The 26,335-nt window shown below is 40.2% G+C and overlaps 1 protein-coding gene across 2 annotated transcripts in view; it reads right to left on the reverse strand.

Moving 5' to 3' along the window:
• The window catches only part of ZNF704 (zinc finger protein 704), a 259,616-nt gene that overhangs the window by 103,479 nt on the left and 129,802 nt on the right, over positions 1-26,335 (reverse strand). The gene's annotated exons all lie outside the window — the stretch shown is intronic.

Below are 26,335 nucleotides of genomic sequence, written 5' to 3' on the forward strand. Positions count from 1 at the left end.
CGGCAGCAGGAGGTGGGTGGAGGGGGCCGCGGGGAGAGGCGGCAGGGGGACGCACATCCTACAAGTAAGGGGCCCGCACAGCTGCAGCCCTGCGAGACCCCGCCCCATGAGCTCATCCCCTGGCAGTGCAAATTAGGATGACATCATGCTTCTGGAAAGCTCCTGCAGCCCACCGCAGTGGGAGCGCTCTTGCTTTTCCCGAGCACAGGAAAAATTAGCATCGGTATTTCTAGCTGTTCCTGAGGAAATGGCATTTTATTCAGAGGTGTCGTGGGAAACCGAACACCCTGCCTGCGTTAGGATCAGCTTCTGTGGCAAAGGAAGACAGAGCTTATCAGTATAAATAAGTCACTGATTACGGGCCTTATCAGACTAGGAAGGTAAGTGGCATTCTTCAAAAATAGGCTCCGATTAAAATGGCCTTCCGGTTTCTTCAAAGTTATTTTAGCCAAAGAGTATTAAAAACACACGCACACACACACACACAACACCATAGCAAAAATATTAAGTAATAGTAACAATCATTGCCATTTATTTAGCTCTTGCTGTATGCTAGGGACTATGTTAAATGTTTCACATATGTTATCTAATTTAACCCCGTGTGTGTTGCTCAGTCGTCTCCAACTCTGCACTCCCATGGACTGTAGCCCACTAGGCTTCTCTATCCATGAGTTTCTCCAGGCAAGAATACTGGAGTGGGTAGCCATTCCCTTCTCCAGGGGATCTTTCTTGAGCCAGGGATCAAACCCATGATCTCTTGCATTGCAGGCAGATTCTTTAGTTTCTGGGCCACCAGGGAAACCCTATTACAAACTTCCTAAGTAGGCATAACCCCCCATCCCCCCACACACACTTTAAAAATGACAAAGCTGAGGCCGGGAGAGGTAGGTAATTTCCCAAGGTCAGAAAGCAGCAATTGGCAAAGCCCAGGGATTCGAGTCCAAAGCTGGCATCGTTAATCACTATGCTGCACTGCTCTGTAGGCCCTGGGACAGGCCTGTGCATGGTGATGTGTAATAACAACTCAACAAAATATAGAAGAGAGAATTGTTTCCACCAAGAACTCACAGGCCAAAGCTTGGCATGCTTGGCATGCCATACCTGCCATGCTTGGCATTTCTCATCTCATTAGAAACCCCATCCGGTAAAGGGGAAAGGAGGGTAGAGTACCGTTTATTAAGAACCTAAATGGAGTTTCCCTGGTGGCTCAGTGGTAAAGAATCCACCTACCAATGCAGGAGATGTTGGTTTGATCCCTGGGTCAGGAAGATTCCCTGGAGAAGGGAATGGCTACCCACTCCAGTGTTCTTGCCTGGAGAATCCTATGGGGAAAGGAGACTGGCAGGCTACAGTCCATGGGTTTGTAAACAGTTGGACACAACTTATTGACTAAACCACCACCACCTTCCCACATAGTTTGTCCTCTGCATTTCTTCCATCTGTATCCTTTATCTGTTTATTTTTATATACATTCTTTTCAAAATATTCTTTTCCACTATGGTTTATTACAGGATATTGAACATAGTTCTCTGTGCCATGCAGTAGGACCTTGCTGCTTATCCATCCCATATATAAAAGCCTACGTCTGCTAGCTCCAGCCTTCCACTTCATCCCTCCCTCACGTCTCCCCTGATCCTTTTATTATAAACCGGCAAAAAGTAGGTAACTGTTTTCCCTGATGCTGTGAACTACTCTAGCAAATTAGTTGAGCCAGAGGAAGGGGCTGTAGGAACCTCTGATGTGTAGCTAACTGGCCAGAATATGGGCTTCCCCAGTGACTCAGTGGTAAAGAATTTACCTGCAATGCAGGAGACATGTGTTTGATCCCTGGGTCAGGAAGATTCCCCTGGAGGAGGGCATGGCAACCCACTCCAGTAGTATTCTGTCCTGGAAAATCCCATGGACAGAGCAGCCTTGCAGGCTACGGTCCATGGGGTTGCCAAAGAGTCAGACATGACCGAAGGGACTTAGCACGCACGCATAGGTAAAACCTAGACTTGTGATTGGTGTTGGCAGTAGGAGGCAGTCTTGTAGGGCTAGACTCCTTGCCCCATTTCAGATGCAGGTGGAGGAGAAGAAACAGTAGAGAGAGAAGGTGTGATGAAAGCTACCAAAAGGGGAGGAAATGCGATGTGGCATGATGGTTGTGTGTGGGGTTCTGGAGTCTGGGGGATTTAACTTTGGGTACAAGCTCTACTACAAACTCTGGGTGGCCTTGTGCAATAGACTCAACAGCTTTGAGTCTCAGTTTTCTCATCTGGAAAATGCGGGTGATAATACACTCTTCATGGTGTCATTGTGAAGATCACGTTTGTGGTAACTGAAATCTTGTGTCCTCTTGGCTCACAGAAAGTAACCATGTTTCACTGGATTAAGTGAGGACTGATCACTTTTCTGTGAATTTTGGGGGAAGATTTTCACACCAGAAACCCTTTTACTCCCAGCCCTGTCTTTTAAGCATTTGGTTTCTAACAGGGGTTGCAGTGAGGAAGCGCCACCCACTTGGCAGGTAACTGAGCACTTCTACTCAACTGTAGCGCTGATCATGATCAGAAATACAATCATGGCCCTGGGAGATTCCAATTGGACAGAGAATCTGTTCTCTGTGTGTGAGATTTCATTAAATCTGGGCTTATTAGGTATAATGAAACCTCACCCGTGGAGAAGAGATTTTGATTACTACTAGAAACCCCCAGAGCCAGGATCAAATTTTTGATTAGCTCTATTACAGAGAATCACCTGAATGGCAACTTCTTATCTGTGCCTAATATATCTGTCTGTAAAATTGCATGCCCAGTTCTAACACCTATTAAGCTAATAAGGCAGTGTGATTTTAATAGCATCAAAGTCTATGCCTTAAGGTGCCAGAAACAGAACACTCCTAGGGAGATGCACTAAGAGAGGAACTTTAAGCTTCAGTCACATGGCAAGGAAGTAGAATAAAAAAATTTAATTCCTATGAAAGCAATTTTTGTCTTATGGTTAAAAGGAGAAGTACACATACTTCCAGAAAATATTGTTTGTACACTTCATGACTATATCTGAAATCAGGCTGTATTGGTTTAACAATCTTTCATAATAGTTATGGATTTAGCTAACTGTGGCTCCAGATGATAAAGCATTACACTTACCAACAGTAAAAAATATATTTTAATTTCTAATTAAAAGAAATGCCTGGCTGGATGAAGCACAAACTGGAATCAAGATTGCCAGGAGAAAATTCAATAACCTCAGATACACAGATGATACCATTGTTATGGCAGAAAGTGAAGAGGAACTAAACAGCCTCTTGATGAAAGTGAAAGAGGAGAGTGAAAAAGTTGGCTTAAAACTCAACATTCAGAAAACTAAGACCATGGCATCTGGTTCCATCACTTCATGGGAAATAGATGGGGGAACAATGGAAACAGTGACAGACTTCATTTTTTTGGGCTCCAAAATCACTGCAGATGGTGAGCACAGCCATAAATTAAAAGACGCTTGCTTCTTGGAAGAAAAGCTATGACCAACCTAGACAGCATGTTAAAAAGCAGACATTACTTTGCCAACAAAGGTCCGTCTAGTCAAAGCTATGGTTTTTCCAGTAGTCATGTATGGATGCGAAAGTTGGACTATAAATAAAGTTCAGCGCTGAAGAATTGATGGTTTTGAACTGTGGTGTTAGAGAAGACTCTTGAGAGTCCCTTGGACTGCAAGGAAATCAAACTAGTCAATCCTGAAGGAAATCAGTCCTGAATATTCACTGGAAGGACTGATGTTGAAGCTGAAACTCCAATACTTTGACCACCTGATGCGAAGAACTGACTCGCTGAAAAAGATCCTAATGCTGGGAAAGAGAAGGGAATGACAGAGGATGAGATGGTTGGATGGCATCGCCGACTCAATGGACATGAGTTTGAGCAAGCTCTGGGAGTTGCTGATGGACAGGGAAACCTGGCGTGCTGCAGTCCACAGGGTTGGAAAGAGTTGGGCACGACTGAGTGACTGAACTGAACCGAAAAGGTTAGATTTCTTTTCTCCAACTGTGGGAGCATCTCCTTCCCCACTATTTTAAACTGGATGCTTGCAAACATGAATTCTGACCTTTGTTATTGTACAGTGAAGCTGGTGGTTTATACTAGGGGAAAGTTACTCTTTGTAATGAAACTGAAAACCCTCAAACAACATGAGTTGAATTTATTACAAATTGGGAAATGAAAGGTGTGATAAGGATGCCCCATGTGCCCAAGTTTTTATTAAACTTTAGAAACATATGTTTTATTAAACATAGAAACATATAGTTTGATAAATGAGACTTTCTTAAGATATTTACTTTACGTACTCTCATATTTGGATAAAAATAAGTTCGGAAGAGTTGACTCATTGGAAAAGACTCTGATGCTGGGAGGGATTGGGGGCAGGAGGAGAAGGGGACGACAGAGGATGAGATGGCTGGATGGCATTGCTGACTCGATGGACGTGAGTTTGAGTGAACTCCAGGAGTTGGTGATTGACAGGGAGGCCTGGCGTACTGTGATTCAGGGGTCGCAAGGAGTCGGACATGACTGAGCGACTGAACTGAACTGAACTGAACTGAAGTTCATCTGGGAATTTTTTTGAATGAAAGAGAGGCCAGTCTAAGACATAATGGGTTAAATACTATCTGTTTAAAGTTGCTCTTTATGACAGCCACCAAGTCATTAGTTGCAGCTGAATGGCCATCTGTCCCTACCTGTGATGAACAAGAACCAGATTCTATCTCAAAATGGACAGCATCCTCTAAATGGACAATCCATACCAACATTTTTGGAGCTTTATGCTATTCAAAGTAATTACTGTCATTATTTTAAATATCTATCACTTAAAAACAACTAGTAGAAGCAAAATTGGCAGTTTTTCTTTACACAAAAGCGTCAAGTATACATCAAGTTAAGTCTCATTGATATAGCACGGTCAAGGAATGGTGTCTGTGGTTATTCATACACTCAATTACCAGTGCTACATGGTCAATTTCTAATGAATTGGATTAAACAATGATGTATTGAACCCCCAAATATAACAAATACATCATAATGTTAAAAGACCTCTTCATGGATCACAGCTTTGTCATGCTGAAGGGGCTTGTGTAACTCAATGAAGCTATGAGCCATGCTGTGCAGGGCTATCTAAGATACAGAGGTCATAGTGAAGAGTTCTGACAAAATGTGATCCACTGGAGAAGGAAATGGCAACCCACTCCAGTACTGTTGCCTGGAGAATCCCATGGACAGTACAAAAAAGCAAAAAGATATGAGGCCAGAAGATAAGCCTCCCTCCCACCCCCTGTAGGAAGATCAAATTGCCAACATTCCTTGGATCGCAGAGAAAGCAAGGGAGTTCCAAAAAAACATCTACTTCTGTTTCATTGACTATACTAAAGCCTTTGACTGTGTGGATCACAACGAACTGTGGAAAATTCTTGAAGAGATGGGAAAACCAGACCACCTTACCTGCCTTCTGAGAAACCTGTATGCTAGTCGAGAAGCAACAATTATAACCAGACATGGAACAACAGACTGGTTCAAAATTGGGAAAGGAGTATGATAGGGCTGTATATTGTCACTCTGCTTATTTAACTTCTATGCAGAGTACATCATGTGAAATGCTGGGCTGGATGAATGACAAGCTGGAATCAAGACTGCTGGGAAAAATATCAACCTCAGATATGCAGATGACACCACTTTAATGACAGAAAGTGTAGAGGTAAAGAGCCTCTTGATAAGGGTGAAAGAGGAGAGTGAAAAAGCTGGCTTGAAACTCAGCATTCAAAAAATTAAGATCATGGTATCCGGTCCCATCCCTTCATGGCAAATAGAAGGGGGAAAGCGGAAGCAGTGACAGATTTTCTTTTCCTGGGCTCCCACATCACTGTGAATGGTGACTACAGCCATGAAATTAAAAGACGCTTGCTCTTTAGAAGAAAAACTATGACAAACCCAGACAGTGTTTTAAAAAGCAGATAAATCACTTTGCCTACAAAAGTCCACATAGTAAAAGCTATGGTTTTTCCAGTAGTCATGTACAGATGTGAGAGCTGGATCATAAAGAAGACTGAGCACCAAAGAATTGATGCTTTTGAATTGTGGTGCTGGAGAAGACTCTTGAAAGTCCCTTGGACTGCAAGGAGGTCAAACCAGTCAATCCTAAAGGAAATCAGCCCTGAATATTCATTGGAAGGACTGATACTGAAGCTGAAGCTCCAGTACTTTGCCTGCCTGAGGTGAAGAGCCCAAAACACCCTGAAAAGACTCATTGGAAAAGACTCCAATGCTGGGAAAGATTGAAGGCAAAAGGAGAAGGGGGCGACAGAGAAAGAGATGGTTAGCTAGCATCACCAACTCAATGGATATGAGTTTTAGCAAATACCAGGAGATAGTAGACAACAGAGGAGCCTGGTGTGCTGCAGTCCATGATGCTGCAAAGAGCCAGACATGACTTAACAACAACAATGTTAAAAGAAATATTCTGGTGATATTTCAATACTTCAAAGTCATTTCTACAAATTCCAAATGTCACTGCTTTCTACATGTGTGAAAGTACCAGTTAGTAATGACTGAATACTAGACATCTAGATAACATCAAGTTAAAGACAGTTTTATTCTTTGTTACACTGTACATTTTCCCTTTATATAATACTTTGGGCTGATCCAAAACCTAGTTACTAAGGACTAGGAACAATTAAGAATGAAACACAAACAATATCATAATTGCACATCACATTAAGGAAGGACTTTTCCAAAATTACAAAAATGAACAACCCCATTCAAACCAGCAACAATGTTTTCAAACAGAGGCTAAAAATATTAAGTAAGCAAAGACCGATTATTATGTGCACATAATGCAGGACAGACAATGATTTTGTAATTTTATCCTGCTTGGAACTCATAGGACTTCTTGAATTTGTACCTTGAAATCTTTCAACAGCTTTTGCAGAATCACACTTGTCTCTTCAAACACTGCTTCTGCCTTAATCTCTTGCCTCTGAAAATCCAATTACATATTATATCCACACCCCCACTTCTGGATTTTCTATCCTTCTGTTTCTTTGTGCTGTTGTGGGATTCCCTTTCCCTGTTTACTAATTCCTCTACTGTGTCTAAGGGCTTCCCTGGTGGCTCAGAGGTTAAAGCGTCTGCCTGCAATGTGGGAGACCTGGGTTCGATCCCTGGGTCGGGAAGATCCCCTGGAGAAGGAAATGGCAACCCACTCCAGTATTCTTGCCTGGAGAATCCCATGGACAGAGGAGCCTGGTGGGCTACAGTCCATGGGGTCGCAAAGAGTCGGACATGACTGAGCGACCTCACTTTCTCTTTCTACTGTGTCTACTCATGGCAGCCACTATCAAGTGAGCTCCCTGACCTCAATAATCCTTACCATCTAACTTTCACACCATGAGTAGCTTCCTTTTACATTAGATCAGGGTTGATTTGTATGACCAGATAGGTATGGTTTGTATGACCAGAACATCATAGGGTCGACAGAAGTGGTGGTGGGAGACTTCTGAGGCTAGGTCATCAAAAGCATTGCACCTTCTGCCTCGTGCTCTTGGATTTCCAGCCCTGAGGAAAACCAGCCACCCTGTTATCAGGACACTCAAGCAGCTCCATAGAGAAACCCACATCGAAAGGAACCAACTTCCCATCTATATGAGTGAACCCCCTTTAGATGGTTCCAACCCCAGTTAAGTTTTTAGATGACTGTCCCCCAGCCAATTATCTGATGGCAACCTCATGAGAGAGTTTGGGCAAAAATCAGCCAAATTAGCCATTCCTGAATTTCTGACTCACAGAAACTATGAGAAAGATTATGGGATTATTGCTGCCTTAAGTTACTAAGTCTTAGGATGATTTGTTACATGGCAATAATTAGCTAATCCACCCATCAATCAAGTTTTAAAATTCAGATCTTGGATTTTTCAGGTGGCTCATTTTGAGAGTTTCTCGTTCTTGTCTAAAATTTCCAGCCTTAAAAAATCTCACAGAACATATTAAGAATATTTTTTGGAACTCTGTTTGTGAAAAATTATGTGGAGCCCATGTTTCCATTACCTGTTGTTTTTCTTTTTTTTTTTTTTAATCCATACTGTTTGCTTTCCTCATGAGCCTATTATTAAAATAGTAGACACAGTATATGAAAATTTGTAGAAACAATATGAGATCTTGATAACATTCTCTTCCTTGAAAGAGATTTTACTTTGCTTTGCTATCAACAGGTTTAGAAGCCAGAAATCTGAGATCATCTTGTTTCAATTTCAAGGATTAAAAATGACTTAAAGTTGTGTTTCCAGCTCTGAGAGGATAGTCTATTTACAGTTTGTGTTAACTTCTGGTGGGTAGATATTTAGTGTCTTAGTACAAAGTCTGGTATATTTACCAGGCGCACCTCAGCTTTGGCGGGTTCTAGAGACCAGTTTTATTCATCTAGTCCATGGGGCTGTAGGAGTCCTGTTCAGTTTCTCAGCCTTTCAGTTATGTTTTCTGGGGTCAGCAGACATCTGAGAGAAAAAGTGGCCCCTCATGGCAGGCTCACTCTAGATTTTCTTATTTCTCACATTTCCCCCATAATTCTGCCTGGTTAGATCTCTGATGTCTCCAAGCAATTCCAAGTGAGTATATTTCATCCAGGTTTTATTGCTCTCAGTAGGAGGATTGGCCTAAATTTTGACCGTTACAAGAAGTGGAAGTCTTTACATTGTTTTATTAGCTAATCTAGAACACTTCAGACAACAAAAACAAAATATGTACTTTCTTTTTTTTTTTTGGCTAAGAGCCTAATGGCATCACTTTTCCAAACCACTTTACATAGTATAGGAATTAGTACTCTTTAAATAAAGTTGTAAACATTTACTACAAGTCAGCCCATCAGAAGAGTATAAAAAAACTCCTATTGATAGAAATAAACTCTTTCTAGAGAATGTCAAGCCAATTCCTCCAAGGCCAAATCCCTAGACAGGTAGGCTGTTGCTCCTCACATTTAGCCTTCAGAATACGGCCCTGGTCTAGCTCTGTGGGGAACCCGGCAGTCATGCTGTGAGACACTCAGCACTGTGGAGAGGCCTTCAGGCCGCTGAGAACATTCCCCACCATTTCTGGATTGTTTGATACCATCATTACACCAGAAAGCATAAAAGTTAGTTACTGAGCAAACAAAAGAAAGAAATATTTCCAACATGTAAAGAGATCTTATTTTTATAGTAATATGACTATTAATAACAATTACACTTCCTGTAAGGGTCAAAATTTAGACCAACTCTCCTACTTAGACTATTAGATCAAACAAGATAAACTAGAACTTAAAACATTTTTGATTAGGAATGGAGGAAACAAATTCCCACATGTAACAAGGTCATTTTAAAAGGAATATTTTAAGTCTGTATTATAGACAAAACCTTTTTACTGCTGAAATATAGTTTATCTAAAATAGAAAGCTGAACATTTAATGAAGATGTTTTTGCAAGTTTTACCATGTATCCCAATTGAATTACAGGATTTTATAAGAACTACAGGACTACAGAATCACACTCTTGATTTATTGATTTGGGACTCAAATGTTCAAAGTAGGTTTTTTTTTTTTTTTAACTTTTTATTTTATACTGGAGTAAAATCGATTTACAATGTTATGTTAGATTCAGGTGTACAGCAAAGTGATTCAGTTATATATACACATAGACCTATCTTTTTCAAATCCTTTTTCCATTTAGGTTGTTACATAATATTGAGCAGAGTTCCCTGTGCTATATAGTAGCTTCTTGGTTTTCTATTTTTAAATATAACAGTGTGTACATGACCATCCCAAACTCTCTAACTATCCTTTCCCTCTCGTTCCTGCCCCCTCCCAACCGTAAGTTCTTTCTCTAAATCTGTGAGCCTGTTTCTGTTTTGTAAATAGGTTCATTTGTATCATTTTTTAAAGATGCCGCATATAAGGGCTATCCTGTGATATTTCTCCTTCTCTGTCTGACTGACTTCACTCAGTGTGACACTCTCTAGATCCATCCATGTTGCTGCAAATGGTATTATTTCATTCTTCTTAATGGCTAAGTAATAAAATAGAAGTACAGATAAATGGAATGGGATAGAAAGCCCAGAAATAAACTCATGCACCTATGATCAATTCATCTACAGCAAAGGAGGCAAGAATATACAATAGAGAAAAGACAGTTTTTTGAATAAACGATGCCGGGAAAACTGGACAGTTACAGGTAAAGAAATGAAATTAGAACATTCTTTAACACCGTACACAAAAATAAACTCAAAATGGATTAAAGACTTAAATTTGAGATTGGATACTATAAAACGCTTAGAGGAAAACATAGGCAGACCATTCTCTGACATAAATGACGGCAATATCTTTTTTTTAAATCTATCTCCCAGAGTAATGAAAATAAAAACAAAAATAAACAAATGGGACTTAAACTCAAAACATTTTGCACAGCAAAGGAAACCATAAATAAAACAAAAAGACAATTCTTAGAATGGGAGAAAATATTTTGCAAACGAAGCAACTAACAAGAGATGAATCTCCAAAATATACAAACAGTGCATGCAGCTCAGAATCAAAAAAATGAACAACCTAATCACAAAATGGCTGGACACTTAAATAGATACTTCTCCAAAGAAGACATACAGATGGCCAAGAGGCACATGAAAAGATGCTCAACATCACTAACTATTAGAGAAACGCGAATCAAAACTACAATGAGGTATCACCTCACACCAGTCAGAAAGGCTATTATCAAAAACTCTACAAATAATTAATGCTGGAGAGGGTGTGGAGAAAAGGCAACCCTCCCGCACTGTTGGTGGGAATGTCAATTAGTACAGCTACTATGGAGAAGAGGATGGAGACTCCTTAAAATAGAACTATAATAAAACACTAAAAACAGAACTACACTATAATCCTGCAATCCCATTCCTGGGTATATATCTGGAGAAAAACATGGTCTGAAAGGATACATGCACCCCAATGTTCATTGCAGCACTGTTTACAATAGCCAAGACATGGAAGCAACCTAGACATCCATTGGCAGAGGAATGGATGAAGATGTGGTACAAAGTAGGTTATTTGTTGACAGAAAGCCCGGTGTTTTTATCTCCATCACTATCTATTGATGGCAACTGACACATGAAGCTGGCCCTCAGACTGAGACACAGCCACTACAGGGAGACTATGCTCTATTAATAAATAATCATCAAGTTTCTTTATTCATCTCTACCATGTCTGAGATTTCTCTAATTTTCTACTCTTACTAAATCATCCTGCAAATTGCTTGCTCCTCCTACCCTTTCTTCTATACACCCCCCAGCCATTTCGATCTGTTCAAGAATCTTCAATGATTTCTGGGTACTTACCCAGATCTTCAAGGCGTCAACATTATCTGGTATCAGTCTCCTTATTCTTTTTCAGATAAACCTCTACTTTATATGTCAGTCATTTCACTACTCCCCACATGATGCTTATTTTTGCTTTTGTGATTCTCTTCCAGCTTAGATGCTCTCCTTTCTCTTTATTTATTCAAACCGTATTCAAGATTGAGTCATCAAATACCAAGGACCTAGCACTCTTATTTATTAGACTCAAACACTACTTTTACATACATATTTTTTCTATCAAATCTGATCCATGCTTGCAATTCTTTTCATTGAGATTATTGCAAAAAACTTGAAGAACAACAACAACAAAAAACTTGAAGAACATTATATACCAACTTTCATTTTATTAATGGTATTGCAAACCTGCTGAGTCAGAGGCAGAATCTTCATAGTCTTCTAAAGTGCCACTCACAAAATCTTCATTCAACAAATGCCTTTAAATACATTCAACTTAGTGTCCAAATCTAAGTAACAGTCTTTCATTGGCCCATAATGAGACTGCTTAGCCCAGAATCATCATTTGAGTCACTCCTTTGCCAATAAGTTACCCAGATGACAAAATAAAAAGGTCAAAACTCATTCTGATAGAGACCTAATGCCTGGTGGATTATTTCCTTCCTTGGGTTATGCAAGGGGACGAAATGACAGACTCTGCTATGTTAATTATAGATTTCCTATTTCATGACTCCATATTTTCAGTATGAAATATGCAGACCTTTTTTTTTTGTCAACTAAAGGATATTTAAACAAGTTTACAATTAATTTTTTTCTAGATGCCTTAAGCAAATCATTCTCTTAGATTCATGTTCAGCGAATGTTTCTTTGATACTTATGCTTGACAGAGAGAAATAAAATATAAACAGGAAAGAAGGAATTCCAGTTCAGCATATTAACCAAGGAAAACATTAACTGTCCTTCAGAATACAGTCCGCAAATAGTCTGTTTCACTGCTGCAAGGTCAACAGAATTATCCTGTGGTCTCTCTGCCTAGCCGATAAACTCTTAGTTAAAGATTGCTTCATTCCTTTCAAAGGAGGCTGGTATAAGGTTATATGCTATTTCAGTGGACAACTTTAAATTTTCTCTTTGTTTGCAATACATTTTCCTTAATGTATAAAGCCTATTTTGATGAATTAGCAAGAAATATAACTTGATGCTCCTAAAGTCAGAGGTCTTAGAATTTTAGTAGCCCTTATTTAAATATTATTGTTTCTATAGCAGTGGTCCTTTACCCTGTCTGTCCATGAAAATTACTATGGGAGTTTTTAAAAATATATTGATGTTTGAGCCCACCCCAGAATTCTTTATTTAATTACTCTGGCCTAAGGCTATAGGCCTTAAGGCTTTTTTGTTTGCAGTTTTTCTGTTGCTCTGTTTTTTTTTTTTTAATTTAATGTGCAGTAATGGTTAAGAATCACTATTCCAAGCAGAGAGCAAATGGGAGGACCAGAATAACTGGGTAAGAGAAATAAGTTTTGAAACAATTAAAAAAAAAAAGTAGGGGTTTCCTTGGTGGGTCAGTGGTAAAGAAGCTGCCTGCCAATGCAGGAGGTGCAGGTTTGATCCCTGGGTTGGGAAGATCCTCTGGAGAAGGAAATGGCTACCCACTCCAGTATTCTTGCTTAGGGAATCCCATGGACAGAGTCTGGCAGGCCACTGTCCATGGGGTCCCAAAAGAGTTGGACATGACTTAGCAACTAAACAACAATAACAACAATAAAAATAAAAACCATAATTTATTCAGTACTTATATATGTATACCAGATAGCATGCTAAGCATGTTTCATATTGCATCAGTTATCTATTGCTGCATAACAAATGACCCTAAAGCTTAATGGCTTAAACAACAAGCATAGTCTCATGGTTTCTGTGATTAGAAATTTGGGAGTCACTTAGCTTGGTGTTCTGGTTCAAGGTTTCCCTTAAGTTTGTAGGCAAGATACCAGCCAGGATGGCAATCATGTGAAGGCTTGACTGTAGACAGACCTTTCATAGAAAGGGTCAATGGCAAGGGGGTGGCAGGAAAAGGTAGTTCTTTGCTGACTGCTGGCAGGGGTGCTCAGTTCTTTACCGTGTGGGCCTCTTCACTGAGCTGCTAGAGTGACTTCACAACATGGCAGCTGGCTTCCCCCAGAGCAAGCGATCCCAGAGAAAGCAAGGAGGAAGTCATCTGCCTTTTACGACCTAGTGTTGGAAATTATATATCATCAATTGTGCCACATTTTATTCACTAGAAGTGAATCACTAAATATAGTCCACTCTAGGGAAAGGCAGTCAAGCTCCATCTTTTGGTGGTAGGAGTATCCAAGAATTTGTGGCCATATATATACACACACACAAACACACACATATGTATACACACACACACACACACACACACATATATTTAAATAAAGACAAATGTATTAGATTACAATTCTGGCAGTCAGAAGTTCAAAGCAGATCATCAGGACTGCATTCCTCCTAGAGATGATAGGGGAGAAACTGGTTCTTTTCCTTTTCCAGCTTCTGGAGGGAGCCTGCACTCCTTCTCCCTCCATCTTCAAAATCAGCAGCCAGTGAAGCATCTTCAGTCTCCCTCTACTGCTATTGTCACGCCGGCTTTTGATTGACCCTTCCCTTCCCTCTTATAAGGATCTTTATGACTACATTGAAGTTGAACCTGAATATCCCACCCAGATATTTCAGAATCGCCTGAGAACTCAATATTCTTAAATTAACACATCTTTAAAGTCCCTTTTTCAATGTAAGGTAACATATTGCACAGGTTTCAAGGATTAACACATGGACATTTTGGGGGGACCATTATTCTACCACACTGTCTAAGCTGCTGGGTATAGACGCCTTCTGAAATCCATTCCATTTGAATCTAAACATGCCAAAATATTTCTAAGTTGTGTTACACAACTAAAAATGAACAAAAAAATGTATTCTCATTGTAAAATATGCAAATACTACGATAAAATTGATTTTACTTCACCATCACATTTAATTTCCTTCCCTCTAGGTGATTATTATTATAAATGAGCACCATCTATGTTATGAAGTCTATCTACATATCTGCATAAAATAAATGGACATATATATATATTTTTTTAATTAACTCTTTATTTGGAATAATTTTCAAATAGATTTATTGAAGAGTTGTATAAAACAATACAGAAGGGGACTTCCCTGATGGTCCAGTGGTTAAGACTTCATACTTTCACTGCAGGGGGTTCAGGTTCAATTCCTGGTCAGGGAACTAGATCCCACATGCCTCAATTAAAGATCCTGAGTGCCACAATTAAGACTCAGCACAGTCAAAAAATGACAAGTATCAAAAAAACAATACAGAGATTTCCTGTATACCCCTAACTTCACTTTCCCCTAATGTTATTTCACATTACTCCAATATGTTTGTCAAAGTTAAGCAGCCCAAACTAGAACATTACTATTAACTAAACTCCATTTCATTACTATTCTTTTTTTCTCTTCCAAGATCCATCTAGGATACTACATTGCATTTAGTTGCCATATTTCCTCTAATGTTTGATGATTTCTCAATTTTTCCTAGTTTTTTAAGACTTCAGTTGGTTTTAAGGAGTGCTGGTCATTTATTTTGTAAAATGTCCCTCAATTTTGGTTTGTCTGATGTATTTTCTCATGAGTGGACTGTGGTTATGTGTTTAGGGAGGGATTACCAACAGAGGTAAAGTGCTTCTCTCATTACACCGCTGCAGAAAGGAGATCTTATCAACATGATGTTCCTATCATCATATTCACCTTGACCTTTTACTCTTTAGGGATATCTACCAGGCGTCTCCACTATAAATCTTATATTTTTCCTTTTCCACACTCTTTTCTTTAGAAGTGAATCACTAAGTCTGGTTCATACTGAAAATGAAGGGAGTCAATATCTACCTCCAAGAGGAAGGGTATCTACCTAAGTTATAAAGGATTTTCTGTAGGGAACATTTGAGTGGACATGTTATTTTAGAGCTGCACACATATATTCTATCATTCAGTTTTTACAACGACCCCAGAGGACCATTGCTATTCCTATTTTATAGATGAGAAATCTATACCTCAAAAAAGTCAAGTGATATGCCAGAGGTGACACAGCCAGTGAAGCCTGCCTTTTAATGTGAGGTTGGTTTGATACCAGAGTCTATATTCTTTTACTGAGCCCCTTGACCTTTGTACTATTAAGAACCTATTATTGTTGGTACTATTCAAATGTATTTTTAATATTCTACAAAATTCTCAAGAACTTGTTAGAGAAGGCAGTACAGGGTTTGTGCTCAGTTGCTCAGTCAAGTCTGACTCTTTGCAATCCCTTGGACTATAGCCTGCCAGGCTCCTTTGTCCATGGACTTTTCCAGGCAGGAATACTGGAGTGGGTTGCCATTTCCTCTTCCAGTGGATCTTCCTGACCCAGGGATCAAACCTGTGTCTCCCTTGTCTCCTGCATTGGCAGGCAGATTCTTTACCCCTGAGCCACCTGGGAAGCCCAATTCAGGGCTTACTTGCTTATATCTGGTTGCGTATTGTTTCCCTGATGTATGTCTAGCTTTCCTAATCAGACTTGAAAGCAGGGACAAGTTTTATACACTCTGCCTCCTCTGAACACCTAATACACAGGTACTCAGAAAATACTTCTTGCCTGAAAAGAAAGTGACTCCCTTTCCTCATAGTTTCCCATACTGTCTTGAGCATCTACCAGGGGACTACAGTGGTTGATCCCTTCCTGCTCAGACCCAGGGCTAAGCCCTAAGATATGACAGGTTCACATCAAAATGACTGAATAGAACCTGGGGGTCAGGCTAGAACTTCAGGAAAAGCAAGGAATGTTGAGATTTTCCCTCTCTCTACTCTAATGTGCAATTAAGTATCTGATGAGAACATTTACCAATTTGGATTATTTTACAAATGCTCAGCCCAGAGATCCATCAGGCTACGAGTACAGTTTTTGGATTTCTAAAGTAGTGCATTGTTTTCATCCCACCAAAGATTAGGAGTCATATTTGTGGGTCATACCTAACAAGTCATTTTCTCCAGACCTTGGGTTATTTGGGAGTCTTGATTCCAGGAAAACCATTAGTCTTTCTGTCAACCTTTCTTCCATGGCAGGTATCCATGGCTCAGGTGAGTGTCCCAAGTGTGTGCCTGCTAAGTCGCTTCAGTCATGCCCAACTCTCTGTGACCCTATAGGCCATAGCCCACCACGCTCCTCTGTCCACAGGATTCTCCAGGTAGGAATACTGAAGTGTGTGTCATGCCCTCCTCTAGGGGATCTTCCCAACCCAGGGATTAAACCCATGTCTCTTATGTCTCCTGCATAGGCAGGAGTATTCTTTACCACTAGTGCCTGGGAAGCCCACACTTGGATTTAGTTGAATCACTCTGTCTCCCTGGGATACAGAAGCAAACCTTTCCTCTGGAGAGGAAGGCAGCAAAGTTCCAATCTTCTCTCCCCATCCTTCCTGACCTTGTCCTGTTTGCTGTGTAGATGGACAAACAGAAGCAGTCCAAGGAAAGGGGCTAGCTCTGGATAAACGTGTTTGTCAACATGCTAACCAACTTAGGGAGGGTTAGCAAAGTTCTCCATTGGAAGATAATAGTGCATCAGGTCAGTTACATTGCAAAACATTTTCCTTCTCCTCCAGCCTTTTAGCAAGAAGGTACGTTCAGAAACCATGTCTGGTTTCTCTCTCTCCATTCAAAGCACTGTCTCCTGGAGCAGCAGAAAAGAAGGAGGTTGTTTCCTCACCTACCTTTAGAGTTGAGAGACTCTCAAATCTAGATCCTTACTCATAGACTCCAGGGAAAAAGAAAAAGCCTCCCCACCAACCAATGCGAGGCATAAAGACTCAGCAACATTTATAAACATGCTTAAGGCTGTGTCTCTATGATGGTAGTGGGTATATATCCTTACATGTCTCAGTAAGTAAATATGAACTAAAATATAAATGTGTTCTGGAAAGAGAAAAATATGGGCGTGGGGATGTTCAGAGAAGCAGGTAATTTTCAGAGCTAACCTAACTACTTTTCCAGCTGTGAGATGCCATTGTGCACCTTCTCCATTCCCACCTGATCTCTGAGGGCTCCTGGGAACTCAGTCAGCCCGGAGTCCCCTCTCCAGCCCAGAACCCTCTCTCCAGCTCATCACTGTCAGCACAGTAACACTGCCACCTACCACCCACGTGACCTTCCCTGGTGAAACAATCTCTCTAATCTTGACCCTGCCACCTACTACCTACGTGATCTTTACCAGGTAAATCAATCACTCTGAATCTGACTCACTGAATACTCGAGAGGTATCAGTGCCTAACTGCATTAAGGTCACGAGAGCGTAAATGAGTTAACTAATTAGTGTAACATGCTTATTAGCACAGTGGATGGTTCAGTCTGTGATGGCTTTTATAATTATTGAAACGTCCGTTCCTAATGATCTGAAGACTTCAGGATATGTGAAGTGAAATGTGGCTCTAAATTAAGGGGAAAAGTTAGACATTTTCATGACAAAATCAGTGAATAGCTTCCAGGTGGCAGGATAGGGAGATCTTTCTAGACTTGAAATGAGGCTAGTCTAATTTAAGGTGTGTTGTGAGTGTAAAACAAATGCCAGATTTTGATGACTTATTTTGAAAAAAAAAATCTAAAATCATTAATCATTTAAAAATATTGATTACATGTTGAAATGATAATGTTTCAGACATGTTGGGTTAGATAAAATATAACTTACTAATTTCACTTGCTCCTTTTCATTTTTTAAAATGTGACTATGAGAAAACTTAAAATGACATGTGTCTTGCAACATAATATTATTTTTTTGCACTGTGCCATTCTAGAACACTGAAGGAACACTGAGAGAAGTACTCCATTGAATTACACCCTAGGCCATGAAAGAGTTAATGCATCTCCCCAAGATACTGCTTGAAAGTTACCCAGTTACAATGGAGCATGAAGCCAAATATGTCACAAACTGCTAATCACATCATTAAATATAGTTTCCCCTATTGCATTGTGTAATCACTTATGAGAGCAAAGAGCTTAGAGACTTTCAAATTACAGAAATTTTCAAATAGCCAGTCAAGAAATGTTCTTGTCATCCCTGCTACATTTGTCTTGATCTAATCTGGCTGCAATTTAATGCATGGCATTTTTATCACAATCCACAAATGCACTCAACTAGCACAAATACACTTATTTATGCACAGAGCCAGGGAAAGGGTTATCTTTGCTTAAAATAATGTGCTTAACTAATGAACTGTCCCTTTAACTGTTGGGGAGGCCAGAGGTAATGGGCAGACACACATGAACTAAACCAATACTAAATCTTCACATAGTTAATTACATGGTTTACATGAACCAGAGGATAAACAGGTGCATCTCCATTTTTATGGATCCTCAAAACTCAGCCCTAGTTCCTAAACTTTTAACTTACCCCTTGTGGTAGTAAATTGCTACAAAAAGGAATCAAAACAATATAAAAGAAACAAACAGAAAGAAACTACCCCTGTATGCACTGATGAACTCTCTTTTAAAGAAATCTACAGTCAATCATTTAAGAGAAACATTTACAATTGAGATGGTCAATTTTTAAAATGTATAAGTAAATTTAGAATGAAAATTGTGTGTGTGTTTTTAAGAGGAGAACCATCTCTTCCACTCCTATCACATCATATAACATTTTCCTAAAATATACTTTAGGTATCATCCTCTCAACATACTTAATATAAAAAATGTTAAATTCCCAAATTCATAATTAAGGAACTAAATAATTTTACTTCTTTTGAGCCCCTGTAGAGTTAAGCAGTGTTACATTATATTTTTGATGGCACCCTTTACTTCTTCAATGTTATTATCTATTATATTAAACTTTAAAGATAATCAAGGCTAAAAAAAATTCAATTCAAGGAATCCCTTGAGCACAGAGGGAAATTCCTTAGTTACGGTTGATAAGGAGGTGGCAATTACACAGCTCAGTTCTAGCACCAGAAAAATGTTCTAGAGAAATCTAACTACAGATGGGCATAACAGCTTCCAGAAATAACGCTCTGTGTTAATAATGTCTGGTATCTTAATGTATTGGCCACCCACTTGAGCCAAAGTTTATTTGAATAGCGGAGATACCCTAAACTTACACTAAATAGAATACTTTAAAAAATTTATATGCAATTTTGCTAGAAAGCATGTATATCACAACAGGAAGGATTCCTATACATTTAAGTGTTTCCATTTTTTAAAAAAAATGTACTTTGCAAACTTTGCCAGTCCTCTTTCTGGGTCTGGCCAAATTCCACAGATCAGATTACAGCTGAAAAAACACCATACTTCAAAATGAAGTGGAACACGAGCTTGGAACTAACTAAGCAGATTCTAAAGACAGACAGGGTGTATGAAACAGGAACAAGCAGGCCCTTTGGAAAGATAAGGAAAACATCAAAATTGTCTCAAGTGCTCTTAGCTGATTAAATATATTTCTGCCAGGGGAAAGTAGATTTAATTTCCTAGTACAACTCAGACTTTCTCAGGACTCTTGTGAGGATTGCAAAATGGTGCAATCATTCTGCAGAACTGTGTGACAGTTTCTTATAAAATTAAACAAATATCTACTTTATACTTCTACGTGTTTACCCAAGAGAAATGTAACCTCACACAGGACTGTTCTCAGGGCTGTTGGAAAGATTTAATGAGACCATGTGTGTGGAAGTGCACACAGAGTCGTGCATGTGGTAGGAACTTATGAAATAATATTTTCAATCTCCTTTCATGTATTTGGATGTAATAGCATATAGGATTTCAACAGTGCAGATTTTCATTTATATCCTGGTTCTACTATTCACCTGTCATATCCATTCATCCGACCTTTTTTGAGTACAACTCTGTGCCAAGCACGCTTCTAGATGTTGTGGATACCATACTTAATGTGATAGCTCCAGTCTTTACTCTCATGGGGTTTACATTCTAGTGCCCTGGACAGGATGATTAAGTTTTCTTCACTTCCCTGTCTATCTCCGTAATTCTGGAGGACATAAGAATCAACTAAAAAAATCTGTGCTTTCAAGTATTTTACAAACAGTGGAGGCAACAGACAATGGAAGCAAATTCAATGGTGAATTTTGGCAGTAGGTGCTGTGAGAGGAGTAAGGACTCAGTGCTGTGGGGAATGGGCTCTGAACTCTGCTTGCTGTCAAGGAGACTGATTACAGGAGTGAACCAGAGAAGGCTTCCTGGAGGAAGAGCATTGAAGTGAAATCTGTAGAGTAAACCAGGCAAAACCTACTCCCAAATTCACCATATTATCAGAAAGATAAAATGAGGATATAGTTGTAAAGGCACTAATCAGTCCATGAAGTCCTTTATAATTTAAAGAGCAATAGCATTAAGATGGAAAATTGGTGGGTAGTCTTGAATCCAGTTCATACTCTCTCTGACAGTATGTTTTCTTCCTAACATATGTGCTTAATCTGGGCTTCCCACATCTGCCTCCTGGGATCCCAACACTTCAAGCTTTCTGCTTGAAGGGAGTGGGTCACTGAATAAATTGTAATCATACGGGGCCAATTTTGACTTCCAGTCAAGTTTCTGGATTTGCTAAATTTATAGTCTGCGGTGTAGCTCTGTGGTTGGCCACACCGGCCTCTAGCCATGAAACAGGCTTTTGCAACAAACCAAGATTCTTGCTCTTCTGGAACCCATTGAGTACTTAATAATTTGTTTTTTTAATTTAATTGAAAGGCTCTGTTTATGGGACTCAAATACAGTTTATACCATAAATAATCAGAACTTTAAAGCCATGCAAAAAAGCACCAACTCTGCTGGAAAACCTTTGATCTGTACTTGATGCTTTGTTTTATATGCTACACACACCTCTGGGAAAAAAGGGAAGTAGGAAGTGGGACTGGGGACACTTGTGGAGAAAATTCCTGCTTCCAACTATTGAGGAATTAAAATGAACTTGGAAAAGGATGTCATTAGAGAAATGTAGACTACGTTCAGTACATCCTCAGTCCATGGAGTGCACTTAGGCTGACTGAAGGCCTTCATGATTGCATTAGCAATTAGGATGGAAGTCACTCCAACTACATGAAACTTAAACCATTTCAGTAACTTAAAAAAATATTTAAAACACTTTATTTTCCTCTTGGGAGGTTGTGATAGTTAATAAAGCAATAATTCTTGTAATGACAAGGGTTTATGTGATATTATAACTCAATGTTAGAGATGTTTTCTGGATTTTCAGAAAAAAAAAATGAATTATGATAAAAGATGCCCCTCCATCAAATAATGGCAAGTAGATACTCAGAAACCAAATCTGTGGTATATCCAACAAAAGTGGGCCCTATGCAACGTTTAATAGAACCCTTTCCTCAACTGGGGTATACTTGAGCCCCCTCATGTGAATAGGGAAAGTATTATGATGCAAGACGAAAGAAAATTTTTTTATTTTGGGGGAAGGACAAGATGAAACCAACCATAAAAGGTGCCCAAGGCATCTGAGTCAAGTCCATCAGCCAGTCCTGCCAGCCCTGGCATCAATGCCTTATACTCATACACAATCAGACTTCTGACTTCAGAGTTCTCACTCTGCTCTGGAAGAATCTAACAGGCTTCCCTCATAGTCTGATGACCCAAACCAATGGTTTAGCAACATCTTCTTCTTTTTTGAACCACTATATAGAAACAGTGAAGGACAGGGAGGCCCAGTTGCTGCAGTCCGTGGGATTGCTAAGAGTCAGACACAACTTAGCTACTGAACAATAGCATATAAAAATAAACATCCTTGATGAGTGGAAATGGAAGAGGAATGGGCAATGATGGTGGGAAATAGCAGGAGAAAAAGCAACTAGCTTTTGGGTGGGAAGAGGAATGAGTAGGAGAAATTTCTGGAAAGAAGACTGATTGGAACAAGGGAGACTTGGCTTAGAATCAGAAAAGAAGAGGAAGTTAGCTAGTTTGAAGATGTCTTCAAGTTCTAAGCCTCCAGGAGCCGTGTCAGGCCTGGAGAACAGTGAGGAGTATAGAATTTCACCTCAACCATTGCTTATTTAACAAATGCATATTCAGCACTTAACTGTCTAATCATTGTTTTTGGTGCTGGGGATTCAGCAATGAACCAGCAGAAACAAAACTCCTTGTTCTCATGGAACTTAGGTTCCCTGGGCAGGTCCAAAGCAGCTTGATATCCAGGTTCCTCTTCCAATGAGTTGAGGGTGTTTTTGAAATGAAGCAGGACCCTATGGTCCTTGCTGCCCCCTGCCCCCCCACCCAAGTCCTCCGCCTGCCTTTTGCCTATGGAAAACTTTGGTCAAAGAATAAGTTTAATCAGAGAATTGAGAAAGAAAACAGTCTAAGGAGACTAAATAATAATAATGCAGTCATTAAGCATAGTCAAGGACCTTTAGTTCTTTCTCAAGGGCAATAGATAATATTCTGAGCCATATCCTGTGAGCTGTCTTAAACATACTGAAACACCAGGCGGAGAAGTTAACTACATTAACAGATGACCAGACTATACCCAGGACATGAGCTGCCACGATTTTAAGAACTGACTGCAAAAAATGGGAACAAATGGACCCTAGAACTGAAGACTGACTGTAACTAAAACAATGAAGATGGTGCTGGTCAGACCACTAATGACCAATTCAAAGATGACTGTTAGAGATCATGCAGCCCCCTACCACACTGTCTATAAAAGCTCTCACCCACTGCTTGTCAGGTGGGGGAGAGTCAGCCTTTGGACAGATGTCCACTACCCTCCCCGCTACCCCTAGCATCTGAAATAAAGCCAACTTTCCTTTCCACCAACCTGGTCTGTTTATTGACCCCCTACACATACCTTTCGGTAATACTTTCAGTCCCTCTACCCAGCAAAGAGTTCCACCTTCTAATTCTTAAGGTCTGTGCCATTTTAACCATCTTCAAATGACCAACAGGCTTTACCCTCCTAGTAGATTATAATCCCTTTGACTTGAAGACCATATCCCTTCTTATTTTATATTTAAAGCACAGAAAGAAACATAGAGCCTGGATCACTTAACACATGTGCAGTTACCGCTCAGCAAATATCGTCTGAGGGAAACGGTCCCTGAAGAGAGGAGCAAGAAGTGAGCCCCTGGGACCCTGCCCCAGGGTGTCAGTCACCATCAAGGGATGGACCTGTCCTCCATCCCTCCTTCCTTCCTGACGTGACTGTCCAAGCTGGATTTGATCCATTTGGGTTTTGTGAGGTGTGCAGATCTTCTCTTACCAGGGCTGTGCCAACTTCTTCTAGGTGTAGGTACTTACAAAACTTCTTTAAGCTTTGGCCTGAACTTAGTGCCCAGCAAGCTTCTACTCAGTATCCTTCAAGTGGATCAAGAATTCTTCCTGGGTGGGCAAGTAAACTGAGGCCAGGAGTTCAGATGATGCTTTCCCACTATGCCCTTAGTCCTCCCCAACACACCCCCTTCTCAGGCAGCTGCAACACTGCTCAGGGTTGGTGCAGGAAGTCATCCCTTGGGGTCACTCAGATCCACCCAGTTTACACTTAGAAGGGGCAATGATCACCAAGTGGTAGAATTAGGGGCCAGCTATCATTCCTCACTCTCACTGACTGGGGTGGTCAGCGGGGGTGTCCTCCTGTTCTCAGGCACCATTCAGTAAACATCTGTCCAACAGAAAGACAATGTAAGCTGCTTACATCATTTTAAATCTTCTAGTAGCCACATTAAAAAAAGGAAAGGAGGAATTAACTTTAATCATGCATCTTATTTAGCATAACATATGTAAAATATTGTCATTACGATTACATTGCAATGACAATTGTGATTACATTGTCAACATGTAATCAACATAAAAGTTACTGAGATATTTTTCATCCTTTTTTTCCTTACAAAGTCTTCAGAACCCACTGTGTATTTTAAACTTAGAGCACATAACTATCTCTTAAAACTCAACACCCACGGAGGCCCATGCCACTAGAGTGGAGAACACAGCTCAAAGGAGTTCTGTGAGCTCTCTCAGGGCATCTTGTTTGAAGACAAATCTTTTCACATAAATGTCAATTTAGGAAAAATAAAATGTTTAGAATAAAGTGGAAACAGTGACAGACTTTATTTTCTTGGGCTCCAAAATCACTGTGGATGGTGATTGCAGCCATGAAATTAAAAGACACTTGCTCCTTGGAAGAAAAGCTAGACAGCATATTAAAAAGTAGAGACATTACTTTGCCGACAAAGGTCCTTATAGTCAAAGCTATGGTTTTTCCAGTAGTCATGTACGGATGTGAGAGCTGGACCATAAAGAAGGCTGAGCACTGAAGAATTGATGCTTTGAATTGTGGTGCTGGAGAAGACTCTTGAAAACCCCTTGGACTGCAAGGAGATTAAATCAGTTAATCCTAAAGGAAATCAACCCTGAATATTCATTGGAAGGACTGATGCTAAAGCTCAGTCTGATACTTTGGCCACCTGATGCTAAGAGCTGATTCATTAGAAAAGACCCTGATGCTTGGAAAAGATTGAAGGCAGGAGAAGGGTGACAGAGGATGAGATGGTTGGATGGCAATATCGACTAAGTGGACATGAGTTTGAGCAAACTCTGGGAGATAGTGAAGGACAAGGAAGCCTATCATGCTGCAGTCCATGAGGAAGCAGAGAGTCAGACATGACTGAGCAATTGAATAACAACAAAATGTTTACAAAATAATAGCTCTAATAAATTTTGTGTGGGAAAAGGTTTATTTTTGCAACATTGACTACTAATTTATTTTAGCCAAAGAATGTTATTGTGAAACTTTTGCTCCTTATCAGCCACAAAAATCTGAATATCTGGACACACTGGAGAAATTACGTGGCAAAGCTGAGGAAGGTTTTAGACTTTTGGCCGGCTTCTCACCACTGGGGGCGTTCTGCCCTGACCAAAGAATGATTCCATGGGTCTGTCCCCTGCTTCTTCCTGGGTCTTTGTTTATAGTGGCAAGACAAGAGCCCTTTGAAGCGGCACAGAAGTAGACTGCATCTTGGTTTCCAACATGTGGGCCTGATGTTTCTGTAGTCTGCCTGGACACTAACTGTCCCTCAGATGAATAATGTTTGCTTCCAAGGTGGTGCAGTGGTAAAGAACCCGCCTGCCAATGCAGGAGACGTAAGAGATACAGGTTTGATCCCTTAGTCAGGAAGATCCCCTGGAGGAGGAAATGGCAACCCACTCTAGTATTCTTGCTCGGAAAACCCCATGGACAGAGAAGCCTGGCAGGCTATAGTCCATGGGGTCACAAAGAGTTGGACACGACTGAGCACTTGTGTACTGAATAATGTTTAATTTTCAGTAAAAATTAGTTCAGTTCAGTTCAGTCACTCAGTCATGTCTGACTCTTTGCAACCCCATGAATTGCAGCACGCCAGGCCTCCCTGTCCATCACCAACTCCCGGAGTTCACTGAGACTCACATCCATCGAGTCGGTGATGCCATCCAGCCATCTCATCCTCTGTCGTCCCCTTCTCCTGCTGCCCCCAATCCCTCCCAGCATCAGAGTCTTTTCCAATGAGTCAACTCTTCGCATGAGGTGGCCAAAGTACTGGAGTTTCAGCTTGAGCATCATTTACTGACTACTAATTATGAGGTGAACACGGTTTTGGGGGTTGCATGTTGTCTCCCATGTATTTGTACTATTTCCCAAATATAGATGGAAGATATAATGATAAGATAAAAACCCACATAAAAGTATCAGTGAATTACTAGTAATTATTGATATCTCTCTTGCATGTCCCACAATTAACGGAACCTAACAGTACATGTGGGAGAAGGCAATGGCACCCCACTCCAGCACTCTTGCCTGGAAAATCCCATGGATGGAGGAGGCTGATAGGCTGCAGTCCATGGGATCGCTAAGAGTCAGACATGACTAAGCGACTTCACTTTTACTTTTCACTTTCCCGCATTGGAGAAGGAAATGGCAACCCACTCCAGTGTTC

Source organism: Bos indicus x Bos taurus, chromosome 14 (genome assembly GCF_003369695.1).
Source record: "Bos indicus x Bos taurus breed Angus x Brahman F1 hybrid chromosome 14, Bos_hybrid_MaternalHap_v2.0, whole genome shotgun sequence".
Lineage (NCBI taxonomy): Eukaryota > Metazoa > Chordata > Mammalia > Artiodactyla > Bovidae > Bos > Bos indicus x Bos taurus.